General features: G+C 48.8%; 1 protein-coding gene across 4 annotated transcripts in view; it reads left to right on the forward strand.

The window, feature by feature from the left end:
- The first annotated feature begins 305 nt into the window (after positions 1-305).
- Positions 306-13,201, forward strand: part of LOC112868110 (urea transporter 1) — a 53,993-nt gene continuing 41,097 nt past the window's right edge. The window contains exon 1 of one of the 4 annotated variants that reach the window (XM_086682874.1): positions 306-454. The gene's annotated coding sequence lies outside the window, so the exon portion shown is untranslated. Of the gene's footprint in view, positions 455-12,511; positions 12,734-13,201 lie in introns of those variants that run through there. The other 3 variants (XM_086682877.1, XM_086682873.1, XM_086682876.1) reach the window with 3 other exon arrangements.

Below are 13,201 nucleotides of genomic sequence, written 5' to 3' on the forward strand. Positions count from 1 at the left end.
GTCAAAGGAAGGTGTCCCCATCCCCAGGGTCAGAGTTGGCAATTCTTTTTTTTTTTTTTTTTTAATTTTTTTTTTTAACGTTTATTTTTTTTTTGGGACAGAGAGAGACAGAGCATGAACGGGGGAGGGGCAGAGAGAGAGGGAGACACAGAATCAGAAACAGGCTCCAGGCTCTGAGCCATCAGCCTAGAGCCCGACGCGGGGCTCGAACTCACGGACCGCGAGATCGTGACCTGGCTGAAGTCGGCCGCTTAACCGACTGCGCCACCCAGGCGCCCCCAGAGTTGGCAATTCTTAACCTCCGGAGCTGGACACATTTCAGCTGTGCTCCTGGCCCCACAAAGGATTACATTCGGCCCGTCTGATTGCTGAACGGGGAGAGACACTGACCCGCAGCTAGTTTCCAGCAGCCCAGGTGCAGAGCTCCACAGAGAACACAGGACCCAAGATTGAGGTGAGGACCTGGGGGGGGAAGGAAGGGGAGCCCGGGGCCGGGGCGGGAGGACCCAGTGCGATTCCTGGGCTGCCAGCTTCCCATTCTCCTGGGTCCCCACCGTGGCTCCTTGGCCTTGGCTCCAGGACCTCTACAGGAACAGACTGAGCCCCTTGTGGAGAGGGGTGGGGACGCTTCCATCCTTGGGCCTCAGCCTCTCCCCTGGGTGCAGGCAGGGAGTGGCAGATACAGTTGCCCTGGAGCAAACCTAACTATACACAGCACTCCCCCCCCCCCCCCCCCCCGCACTATCTCCTATCCTCTGGTCCTGCCTTCTTCCCTCACCTCCACAGACCACCGGGTCCCCTGACATGCAGGTTATTTGCAAGTTAAAGTGATGTACTGTCTGTCCTGTTTCCAGCCCCCTGGGCCAGGGCTAGCCTTCTGGGAGCCATGCAGTTACATGGGCCTCACGTCTGGTTTAATGCTCTTTTATCGCTATTTCAAAAATCTTAATACTTTTTGCACTGGACCCTGTGGATTATGTAGCTGGCTCTGCACTGGGCTCTTGCTGGAGACTGGCGCTCTCTCTCCCATGGCAACAGCATCAAAGCTCCTCCTCTGCTTTTCTAATTCCTCCCTCCCCTGTGACAGCAGAAGACAGCAACATGAGCTCCATATACACAAAGGGACCTCACAAAGAGAAGGCACGTACCCAAGGGAAGAGGGAAACCCAGAGAGAGGTGGCATCTGCCATTCTGAAACCCCAGCATACCAGGGCTCCACGGTGCAGGGTCTGGAACAAGCCAGGAAGACACCCAGTGACGTGATCTGGCATAAATTTCTTAGTAGCCTCCATACTCTTTAAGCAAGCTATAATTTTAATATCAAATGTGAGATTGACCACGGGACTTAACACCTAATTTTATGGAGTCTGCTATTGCTAGTTTCATCGGGATGAGTTCATACTCATACTTCCTCAATGAGGCGGCAAATTCTGAGGCCAGGGACCTCATCTCATAATTATGTGGACACAACATAGTCTTGGGTTCAAGTACATGGCTGGGCGCAGGGTTTCCTTGCAGCTTGATTCGCTTGTTTGGGCTCATAGAACTGTTATCTGAAGGAAGGAAGGCGCTGGGAGGGCTTCCGTGGGGAAAGGGAAACAGTGTCTGAGTGTTAACGGTGAGGGCTGGGTGTCTGCAGAGCCGATTCCAGTCCCAGCCCTGCTGCTGACTATGTCCGCTGCGTGACTCTGCATCGAGCCATCTCTCTGCCAGCCTCCATCTCCTCACCTACGAAATGGGAGTAATAGTGGAAGCCGCCTTCTAGGCTTGTCACGAGGTCCAAAGGAACTACACCGTGACCCCTCCTGCACTTGAATGTGCACCCAGATCTCCTGAGGGTCTTATGTAAATGCCAGCTGTGTGTCAGTAAGTCGCAGGTGGGTCTGAGCTGCTGAAATTTGCAAGTTCCCGAGTGATGCTGATGCTTCTGATCTCCCAGCCAAATTTTATGGTGACATTGTGTGGTCCCCAGTTAAGCAGCACTGCATCACTGGGGAAACTTGGTAGAAATGCAGATTCCCAGGTGCCACCGGACCTACTGACTCAGAGACTCTGAGGGTGGGCATGGCCGAACCATATGAACAAGCCTTCCAGATGCTTCTGCTGCAGGTGGGTTTGAGAACTCTTCAGCTCAGCACGGTACCTACTTTTCAATCACACGAGTACCGACATAAGTACCTGTTAGGTACGTAAAAGTGTGCTCAGTGATGTGGTAGGAGCAAAGACCCTGGAACCCTCCTGGTCTCTACCTGCTTAGAATTTAGCTCGCTGGGCACCAGCTGTTGTGTATATAAGAATGGGGGGAGGAGGTAGGTCGGGGGGTATGCTTATGGGAAATGCAGATTTAAGGTTTGTCTACCATAAGAGATTTTTTTTCACCCCCAAGAGATTTTGATTCAGTAAGTCTAGATTTTTAAAATAGAACCCCAGCGTTTTCTGACCCTTATTCTGTAATCCACTGACAAACAGTGATTTAGAAGGTGACACCAGAAAACTCATTGGAAGTTAACCAGCTGCCAAGCTGTGTGATGCAGACCCTTGTGTTCTTGAAACATCTTTTGGAAGGGGAAGAGGTTGCTACAACCTGACGAGCCAAGCAGAATCCCTTGGATGGGATGCAATGTCAGCCAGTAGAACTGGGTGGGACGGATGCAGCCTTAAGCCCCGCACTTTATGTAACAACTCAGCTACATCTTATAAGTCCTATCCGGTTGAACATCTCATTCCCATTTTACAGGTCAAATGCCCAGAGATCTAATACATTAAGTGGCATCTTCACAGAGACCCAGTTGGTAAATCTCACAGCTGCAATTCACACCCAAGCCCCCATGACTGCCTTGAAGGCTCTAGAGCAGGAGCGGGACTTGAAGACAGAGATCATTTGGAGATGTTAGTTTGTTAAGGGTGGGCAAGACAGACAAGGGACCAATGACAGCAATCAGCCTGGCTATGGTCTTCTGGCCAAGGAAAGTAAACAAAGGAGACTCAGAGCTTTTGACCATCATAAAGTGCACGGAGACCTCTCAGGGTAGAGGACAGTTATTGACAATGGAAAGAAGCCACAGTAGTGTAAACAGACATGGAATCCAAAAACCTCAAGCCCATGTCCCTTTTCTTCCTAATCGTGGCCCTGAGCAAGATATTTCCTGTCTTGAACCTGTTTTCTCACCAGTAAAATGGAAATTATAATCCCTGGCTTGCCTGCCTCAGAGGTTACTGTAAACACATGTTTACACGTTTTGGAAACCGTAAGGTGAAATACTGTTAATAGTGTCAGCTAAGCTGCCTTAAATGGTACTGGGCATGTTAATAGACTTAGTCCAAGGAGAACTTTTCCCCTGTCTTTTCTCCAAGAATATATTTTCAAAAACTGTAAGTCCTTACCACCGTTTCAGCTCGGGCAGCTAATAGTTCTTCTTTTAGTGGGAAGGTGCAATTTAAAAATAAAGATTTCTTTTTATACCCAATTCTTGTGATTTTCCCATGGCTTCTATGGTGGAAGGAATTTATTAGAATTTTTCTATAACACTTTTGTTGAGATGAAATTCACATTTTATCAGACAATTCATCCACTTAAGTATACAGTTCCATGGAATTGTGCAAACATCACCACCATCAACTTTAGAACATTGTCATTGCCCCCAAAGAAACCCTGTACCAATTAGCAATCACTCTCCATTTCTCCCCAAGCCCTCCAGCCCTAGATAAACTTTAATCTACTTTTAAGATTAATATTAATACTAAACAGTAAGGTTTTTTGAAAATCGAGGTGGTCCAAGAACCACCTGCATAGAATCACCTGAATGGAGTTTAAAAATGCAGATCACTGTGGCCCCTTCAGACCTAGTAATCAGAACTCTGCAGCTGGAGCCCAGATGCTGCCTTCCCAGCTCTTGTGACTCTTGTTCACACCAAGGCTTGAGAAACACTGCTCATCCTTGGATTAAAGGAGAGAGACAAGCTGTCTGGGGAGAGATGGGGGCAGAGGTTGACAGGCACCTAGGACTAAGATGGCTCTTCCTGTCTCGTCTTCCTTTCTCTTCCCCAACTTCACTGCCCACCTCTGTGCCCTTTCTCACGCTGACTCATCCCATGTGTGGGTATGATCACTGAACTTCAACAAGTACTCCTTGCCCTGTGATACCTCCAGATTCTCACCAGAGGGCACCAGAGCATCTCCAAAGCCAAGCCGCCCTCCCCTTCCAAGGCAGGCTCTCCACTCAGGAGGGTCTCCCAATCTCAGGCCGTCCCTCACCTTACCGGTTCTCCAAAGGATGTCAGGCCACAGGAGGGTGCACGACTGCTAAAAAGCAAAAAGCACTTATTACTTGAGAGCCCTGGAGAGTTTGTCTAATGCCTCTGAGCCCAAGTTTCTCCTCCTAACAAGGAAAAATACGAACTTGGCTATTGCTGTGCTTTCAACAGTGAAAGGAGGTAACTGCCGTAACGCTCCTCCATCAACTACTGTTCTACCACAGGCAGTGATTTGCACTGCTAGGAAACCAGAAGCTTGAGTGGCCAAAACGTGTATTTTTTAACTTTATTTTGCTTTAGGAGCATTAACTTAATAGAGCCAAATAAGGAATATTCAGTTCTGAAATTTTGGATCATCTCTGCAATGAGGTAGGTGTGCGTGGCCTGCCCTCTCCCCAGCCCGCATGAATGCTAGAACTTGATGTTCAGTGGATACACCCCACTTCAGAGACCCTCATGAGCTAGGACTTCTCGAAAGGATGGGTTCAGGAACTTGACCTTAGACTTAGGTACACTGTGATTGTGTTTTAGAAAAAATTGGTATTTGCTAAAACCCGTTACGTTTTTGTAGGTGTGTAAGTGACAGAAAAATGAATTTTACAAAATGCTTATAAAAGTATTTATTTTATTATTATTTATAATTAATTTCATAATGAACAAATCTAAGTTTCGTTTTGACTAAACCGGTGGGCAGTGACGCTGGGGAAAAGAAAGGAGGAAAAGAGAAGAGCCATCTTGGTCCCGGGTACCTGTCAGCCTCTGCCCCCCAGCTCTCCAGACAGTTCTGAGAAAGTGCTTCACAGGCCTTAGAGGGTGTCCTTACATCTTTAGCCTCATTTCTCACCAGCCACACACACATACACACACACACACATATACGCATACACACGCATACACACTTACACACATACTCACTAAGCTCTTCCGCATTAGGATACTTCCTGAGCCTCAGACACAATGCACCTTATTTTACTCTGTCTTTGTTCATGCTACTCTCATCATCGTCTTCTTCCCTTTTCCAACCAGAAATATTCCTATTCAGTCTTCAATACCCAGTCCAAATGTCGCCGGCATCTTTTGAGTGGAGTTCTTTGATTCTTAAGGCAAAGTTAAGTTTCCTTCCTCAACATTTCCATGGTACCTCAACTCCGACATTTTTTATCTGCTTTGTAACAAACGGGCTAATGGGATCTCTTTGCCCACCAGAGGTGGCCTTAAAATTGACCCCTCCACGGATCTTAGGCTCTGACTCAATGCCCTCATGCCAAGCCAGCAGTCACTCCATTTCAGTCTGGGATGCCTGCTATGAGGTCAAGTGGCAGAGCTCAGAAAGCCTACGACAAATATTTTTTTTTATGTTTTATTTATTTTTGAGAGAGAGTATGAGAGGGGGAGGGGCAGAGAGAGAGGGAGACAGAGAATCCCAAGCAGGCTAAGTGGTGTCAGCACAGAGCCCAATGTGGGGCTCAAACCCATGAACTGTGAGATCATGACCTGAGTCAAAGTCAGATGCTCAACTGACTGAGCCACCCAGGTGCCCCTACAACAAATCTATTTTTAACATATATCCAGAAAAGTGACACAATCATAAGTGAATACTTTGTAAATGAATTTCTGATAAGTGAACATACTCATGTGATCAAGAAACAGAATGTTAGCAGCCTCCAGAAGCCCCTCAACAATTGTATTTAAAAGTGCATTTCTATTTAAACTCATAATTTCAAAAATGACCCATCAAATTTCAAATATGCAAGCAGATACTTGCTTTTCCAAGATATTTTAGAAGGTACAGAAGCCAGACGCCCTCGAGGAAGCCACTCTGAGGATCTGGAGACACTGTGTCCCTTTCCAGAGCAACACCCAGGCCCTCAGCTAACCTGCACCCCACAGTGGGCACTCCTGAGCTTTAGAGCTGACCCAGGATCAGGGGCAGCAGGTACATCATCTAATTGAGTGAAATCACTAATGACGTTTGAAGAACAAGCTCACATTGACTATAAGGACATTCCAGGATAGGTTGATGGAAGTGAGGTCGTGAGCAGCTGCTGTCGGTCGCCTACCAACTCTGTGCCCATCTCTGCCAGGGACTTCCCATATACCACCCCCCAGGGAGACCATTGAGAGTGTCGTCCTATCTGAAAGAAGAGGGAGCTGAGGAGAGCTAACAGGACTTGTCCCAAATCTTCTATCTATCATGCTCAGAAGCCCCAGAACCAGGATTTCAATCCATCTGACTCCTGAGAACATCTTTCTAGAAGTAACAGCATAGGGAAAGGCACTGAGGTGGGAATGAGGACCACTTGTCCTGGGCACTTCCACTCTGGGGGAACGGACACACCCATGTGACATCCCACTGAGGAGCAATGAGAGTTAAGGACGGAGGGGGGCGGAGGAGCACCCCACATCACAGAGCTGGTGGGCAGAGGGGTGGAGGAGCACCCCATTTCAGAGGGGCGTCCTGAAAATAGGTAGAGGAGCCTTAGTGAAGGGACTTCACTTGCCCCAACCCGCTACTTTGCCCCTCCTGCCCTTCCGTGTATGGTTAAGAGTCTGTGGTGGGGAGCAGCTTGGTGTGTGTGTGTGTGTGTGTGTGTGTGTGTGTGTGTGTAATGTCTTAATATACATTTTTCTTCTGCATTTCTGCAGCTGTCTTGATGTTTCCCGTTGGCGTGTTTGGTAGTCCCCACTGCCCTGCTATTTTCCATTAGAGGAAGTGTACTGGCTCTGTTATCAACATATTGCCTTGGCCCCCAGCATCACACAGGGGTTAGAATGGTACCCTGACCTTCTGACCTAACGTGCTTACAGGGAAAGCACAGGCGCAGCAGCCCACAAGTGGGACAACGAGCCTGGGTGGCTGTTCTGTGTGTGCCCGTATTCCAGCACATTCCTCTTCTCTCCGGAGGCCCCTGTGTTCCAGGGAGGAGTGCCGGGCAGCATGTCGCTTAGTACCCCCTCAGGCTGACCTTCAAGGTCTTCTGTGGGGCTTGTCCACCTGCCCAGGTGGCTTGATGCCCTGTGCTAACGGCAGCCACAGTGTCAAAGGTACCACGTGCCTTGGAGGTGGATGGCGTGGCTGGCTCCTGGCTCTACCGCCCACCAACCCCAAACAGTTCACCTCACCACCCCTCTGTTTCTTCACCTTTTAAAAGGTGATGCCACCTGCAGGGATGAAGAAGCATCTGCCCTCCACCCAAGAAAAGTAGAAGTCCCAAAAGACAGAGCCAAGCAGCGGATGCCAGCACAGTGAAGTGCTGAGTGGCTTCTTTTTTTTTTTTTAATTTTTTTAACGTTTATTTATTTTTGAGACAGAGAGAGAGAGAGAGAGAGAGCATGAATGGGGGAGGGGCAGAGAGAGAGGGAGACACAGAATCGGAAGCAGGCTCCAGGCTTTGAGCCATCAGCCCAGAGCCTGACACGGGGCTCAAACTCACGGACCGCGAGATCGTGACCTGAGCTGAAGTTGGACGCTTAACCGACTGAGCCACCCAGGCACCCCTGTGCTGAGTGACTTCTGATGAACGGCTCTGCTCACTCCTCACCCTCCCTGCACCTTCTCACGGGGCCTGATGCTGGTTCCAACAGCCCCCAATAGCCACTAGGCTCTCATCTTCCCCATCACCTCTGGGTAAACAAGCCCCAAGTTCAGTGTCTCCAGACCTGCACTCTTGCCCAGACCAGTCTTCCATCTCCAACTGCATCCTGGGCATTTCCACCGACCTGTCTAGACATCTCAAGCTCCCTGCCACAAAATGGACCTTACCTGCCTTTACTGTACCTCAGATTGTCATTTCAAAATTGTTATTAAAGAGCAATAGACTTATTGGGGCATCTGGGTGGCTCACTGAGTTAAGCATCTGACTCTCGACTTTGGCTCAGGTAATGATCTCACAGTTTGTGGGATTGAGCCCTGCATCAGGCTCTGTGGTGACAACATAAGACCTGCTTGGAATTCTCTCTCTCTCAATCTCTCAAAATAAATAATAAACATTAAAAAAACAAGAGTAATAGACTTCCCTTGAAGTGCACATATCGTTAGTACACAGGTTGGTGGATTTTCACAAACTAACACACCCCGGTAACCAGCATGCTGATCGAGACACAGAATGTCATCTGCCCCCAGAAGACCTTCCTGTTCCCCTTCCAGTGGTGGCTGACATACAGATTTCTCTCAGGTTAGCCTGTTTCAAACCTTGCGTAAATGGAATTACACAATCTATTATTATTCTTTTGTGTTTTGCTTCTTTTGCTCAATGCTGTGAGATGAATCCCTACCATGGCCCGGAGTTGTCAGGCACTCATTCTCTTGAGGCACAAATAGATCATTATTTATCCTCTCTACCACTGATGAACCATCGGGCTACTTCCTATCTGGGGCTGTTACGAGCCGTACTGTACCGAACTTTGTGGTGCATGTCTTTTGGTGTGATGGATGCACGTCTTTCGTCTGTGCATGTTGCTGGGAAGGAATTGCTGGGCAGTGGCTGTGCAGATGCCCGCTCTAGCAGAGACTGCCAGGCAGTTCCCTAAAGCAGTTATAGGTACATTTCTTCTAGCAGCGGATGTGAGTTCTGGCTGTTCCACATCCTTGCCAACACTGGACGCCATTTTTGATTGATTCAACCTTCACCCCGTGCCTATCTGTGTCCCTTCTGCCTTCCAGACTATCTCATATGTGCAGCCCTTTCCCGTTGACCCTGCCCTGCTTCAGGTTCAAGCCCTGTGAACTCCCGCCAGCCTCCCTAGCTTGGGCCTTCAGGCTCCGTGAAGCACTCCCGGCCAATCCTCCCTAAATGTGGCTTTAATCATCATGCTGTTCCTTCCACACACCTTCAATGGCTCCTCATCTCCTATTACATTAGAGCTACATCTCTTCATTTGTCTGGCTTTGGACACTGTCTGCAAACCTAGTCAATGAACAAGTAGTCCCCATCTTTCCCTCAGGCCTCAACGCCACCTCTACAACTCTCGTATGGTGAATTCCAATGCCTCAGTCCCTCTCCCTGTAAGTCTGGGATGTCAGCTTCTCTGGCAGGAAAAATGTCCTCCTTGTTGGCAGTTCTGTAAGAAACCCCCCAGCTGGAGAGGGTTAGGGCTGGCAGAGGCTTAGAGAGCCTGGTCCAACACCCCTGTTTCCAAAGAAGCCCCAAGTTATAAAGAATTTTTTTTTAATCCTAATGACTTGGCAGGTATTTTTGTGACTTTCTTAAGGTGACAGCTATCGTTTCTTATTTGCTGGTAGCTTTGATCTGAAAGCAGGCAGAATTGGGGATATTAGCCGGATGGGGAGAAGAGGGGCAACAGATAGAAATTCCAAGTCAGCTCTGCTTTTAAAACTGCTTCTTGGTGAGAGAAACATCCTCACCAGCGGAAGCTCTCAAGCAGCCACCACATTTAAGGAGCTTTCTGATCTGTAGAAAGTTTTTGAAACCTCCTGTCATTACAGAGAATCACAGAAATAAACGCAGAGGAAACAGAAATCAGATTTTTCTTACTTCTCCCAAATTTTAAAAAGGCAAATAAAACTATGTGTTTTGTTTGCTTACAGTTACTTATAGTTATCACTTAAATTCTTTACACAAGGGACCCCAATATACTCTAGTTCGTATTGCCCATCTTTAGAGCTTGGAGCATCATTTTGCTATTTGAAATGGCCAGAGAGGTTCATAGGCCCATCTTTTCTTCTATAATGTAGCATTTTTCTCATCTGTACTTCTGATGTGGAGTCCTTCGGAAGGGATTCAATGCCTGGCTAGTGTATCCTATCGGGGGAAGCCCATGTCAGAGGACACCGTCAGTCTGGATGCCTTGCACAGATGGAGCACTGCCTTCCTTGGGGACCCGAGTGGGGGCTGGACCTGTGACCCACAGCACGCACCCTCCCGTGCAATCGTGAGGCTGTTCGCAGCCCACCAACACGCCATGTTTCTCTCAGCTGACTCTCAGGTTTCTTCCTGAAAGGCTGTTCCGTCTTTTCCTGCCTTCACCAAACGCTGCTCAGATGTCAAGGGCCCTATGAGGCCCGTACCTTCAGTAAAGCCCCGTCTGCCTACTCCAGACACCACTGATAGTATCCAAAGTCTTCTAGCTCTAAGCTGCGTCTGCTCATGATTTAACACTTCATTGTACATCATCTTGTATCATTTAAGAGAGCCCTAAAAGCTGCCAGTTCTTGATTAAACTTGACAGGCATCTTGTCCCTCCCTGGAAGACTGCATGATGGGCTTTCTTGTGGGTTAATGATATTACACATCCCTTCTGTGCTGAAGGAAAAGTTCCTTTCTGCTCATAGCATGACCAGTGATCACATACAGCCTTGAACCTGACACTAATGCTCTCCTGTGTCTTACTGCTGCACCAGATGTGAGAACTATCTTATACTTTGTGCCATCCACTACAGTCATGAGGACTTACCTTCGTATGGCAGGATGGGAAATTGGGGATGAATAAATGGCAGATAACTAGAGGGAGGGGGGTGCCTCAGAGCATGGCCTACAGCCTGAGAGAATGCTAAGTCTGAGGTCAGCAGGAGAGCAGCGAATGGGCAAGGCGTCATGAGTATACAGCCTCAGACCTGGTATGTAGAGAAAGGAGGAGTCAGCCATGCCCCACCCCCCAATCTTTGGAGAGCCCAGGCCTCCTGGGTTTAGGGTGAGCCCAGGTTGATAGCTGGGATTGGGGCTGTCTTATATCACAATCTCCACCATGGAGACCCCGAAGGTGCAGGCTTCCTTTCGGCTCACCCCTCCTCAGGATGACTCAGTGACCCAAGAACTGGGCAGCCTGCATGCCTGGAGATGGGGCTCAATCCTCCCCGATTTTAAGACAGTCCTAGAGTCAAGCCAGAGCCTCTGACCAGAAAGGCTGACCTGTAAGCTAGAGTGCTGGGTGCTTGGTGCCTATGGCTGGTTGACCTGTGGCAGAAGCAAATGAATAAGGGCCATCCATGTGTGTTCCAGAGGGCAGGGGCCCTGCCCCCTGGACTACATGTCCCAGTCATAATGCAGGATGCCACTCTGAGGGCTGTATTTGACACAAAACTATCTCAGTACCATACAAGAACTCACCCCAGCCCGTCAAGTCCCCACAGTCACGGGCTTATTCACCCATTTATTCATCCATATACTCAATGAAGAGCTATTGAGGATCTCTATGACCCAGACACTGAGCTCAAAACTGGGGCTACAGCAGCGAACAACATAGCCCAGACTCTGCCCTCAGGAAGCTTGCAGTCTAGTGGGCAAACTCAATGGAGCAAAAGCTCACATGATTATGTAATTACAGACAATGGTCAATGCTGTGAGAGAAAGAGAAACACTCTGGGAGATGTGTGCTGTGACTGTAGTCCTGGCCTGAGAGTCACCTTCTCTCAGACAATGAGTCCCAGTGAAGGACAATTTAGCCGCCCCTGCCCCACGTAGGAGGGATAGCAAACGGGAAGGCAGGTATAGTTTGTAAAATGTATTCAACATGTCTACTGGGTAGGGTAGGCTGTAAAAAGTACAGTTCCACATGGGTGTTTTTGCCTTTCAGCCAAAGCAGTTGTATACCAGGGTGGGGTGGGGGAATTATTGCAGGACCCCCAGGGTAAAAAAGCCAAGGAATCCCAGATGGAGAACCAAGTGGTGGGGGCCCCCAAGGAAACTGCTCGGGGAAGATCCTGAGCCCTGGGGGGTGGGCGCTGTTCAGGCAGTGTGGGGGTGTTTGTCCTGTGGGTGGGCAGGATGCAGTGGCCTCTGGCCGGACCACAGGTGCTGCTACTGGGCTCCCCAGGCAGGAGGAACCTGCCCCTGTGCGTGCAAGCTTCCCCCTCTCGTGACCTGTGATAATCTCTCTGCGGTGACTGCGGGCCTCGAGGCACTCACCAAGCCCATGTGAAGCAATCGACACCAGGCAGAGGGTGAGGCCTGATGGAGTGGCCTGATGGAGTCTAATGGGATGATGAGGCTTCTCCTGGAATGCTGCCTTCCAGCGGCGTGGCCCAGCCTGTGACAGCATGCTCCATGCTGCCAGCTGGACCGGCACAATGACTCACTTGGGCTCTCCATGGCGTCTCCAACCAAGACGTTGGAATTCGTAAACGGTCGCCGCTCGGGGGTGGAGGTGGGGGTGGGGGGTTGAATCCATCCCTTTTCACCGAGTCTCAAGGACAGGGATGTTTGAGAGGGTGCTTCCAAAACTTTAATGTGCATGCAAGTCCCCTGGGGACCTGGTTAAAATGCAGATTCTGATTCCAGCAGGCTGAGTGGGGCTGAGATTCTTCATTTCCAAAAAAGTTCCCAGGGATGTCGAGGCTGCTGGTCTGTGGACACTTTAAAGACTTGAGAACATCGGTAAGAGTGAATGAAATTAAACCTTCCCCACTTACTCGTAAGTGAGGAGGGTCAGATCCACCATCCATTACTCACTCAGCAAGCATTTGTTGAGCCCAAGAACTGAGGCCGTGATGGCACCACTGGCGGAAATAAGGAAGTCAGAGGTAAGAACTGTTTTAGATGCAAGTAAAGATAAAGATTACCTTTCCCTAAATGTCTTTCGTGTTCCATGATCCTGCTTAATCTTCGGATTTGGCAACGTAGGTATTGTTGATCTCCATAAATTTCATAATGGAATTAAGGCTTGGAAAGGTGAAATAATCTTCCCCAGGGTGGGATAGCTGGCTGGAATTTGAATCTGATCTGTCGAACTCCAAACTCCAAGCCATCTCACTATGACACATGTCCTTGTTTTAGAGGGTAAGGAAGTAGGATTGAATTCAGTCCAGTGGTTCTCAAACTTGCTGGCATGTTAAAATCATCAAGAAGACTTTTGAAGCTCCCACATCCCAAACCAATGACATCAGACTCTAGTATCAGTGTTTTGTCAAGCTCCCCAGCAATTCCAATGTACAGATAAGGGGGAGAGTCACTGAGCTAGTCCCGCTCCCCTTCTAATAAGTGAGACAATT

Source organism: Puma concolor, chromosome D3 (genome assembly GCF_028749965.1).
Source record: "Puma concolor isolate L17-30 chromosome D3, mPumCon1.1.hap2, whole genome shotgun sequence".
NCBI classification, from domain to species: Eukaryota; Metazoa; Chordata; class Mammalia; order Carnivora; family Felidae; genus Puma; species Puma concolor.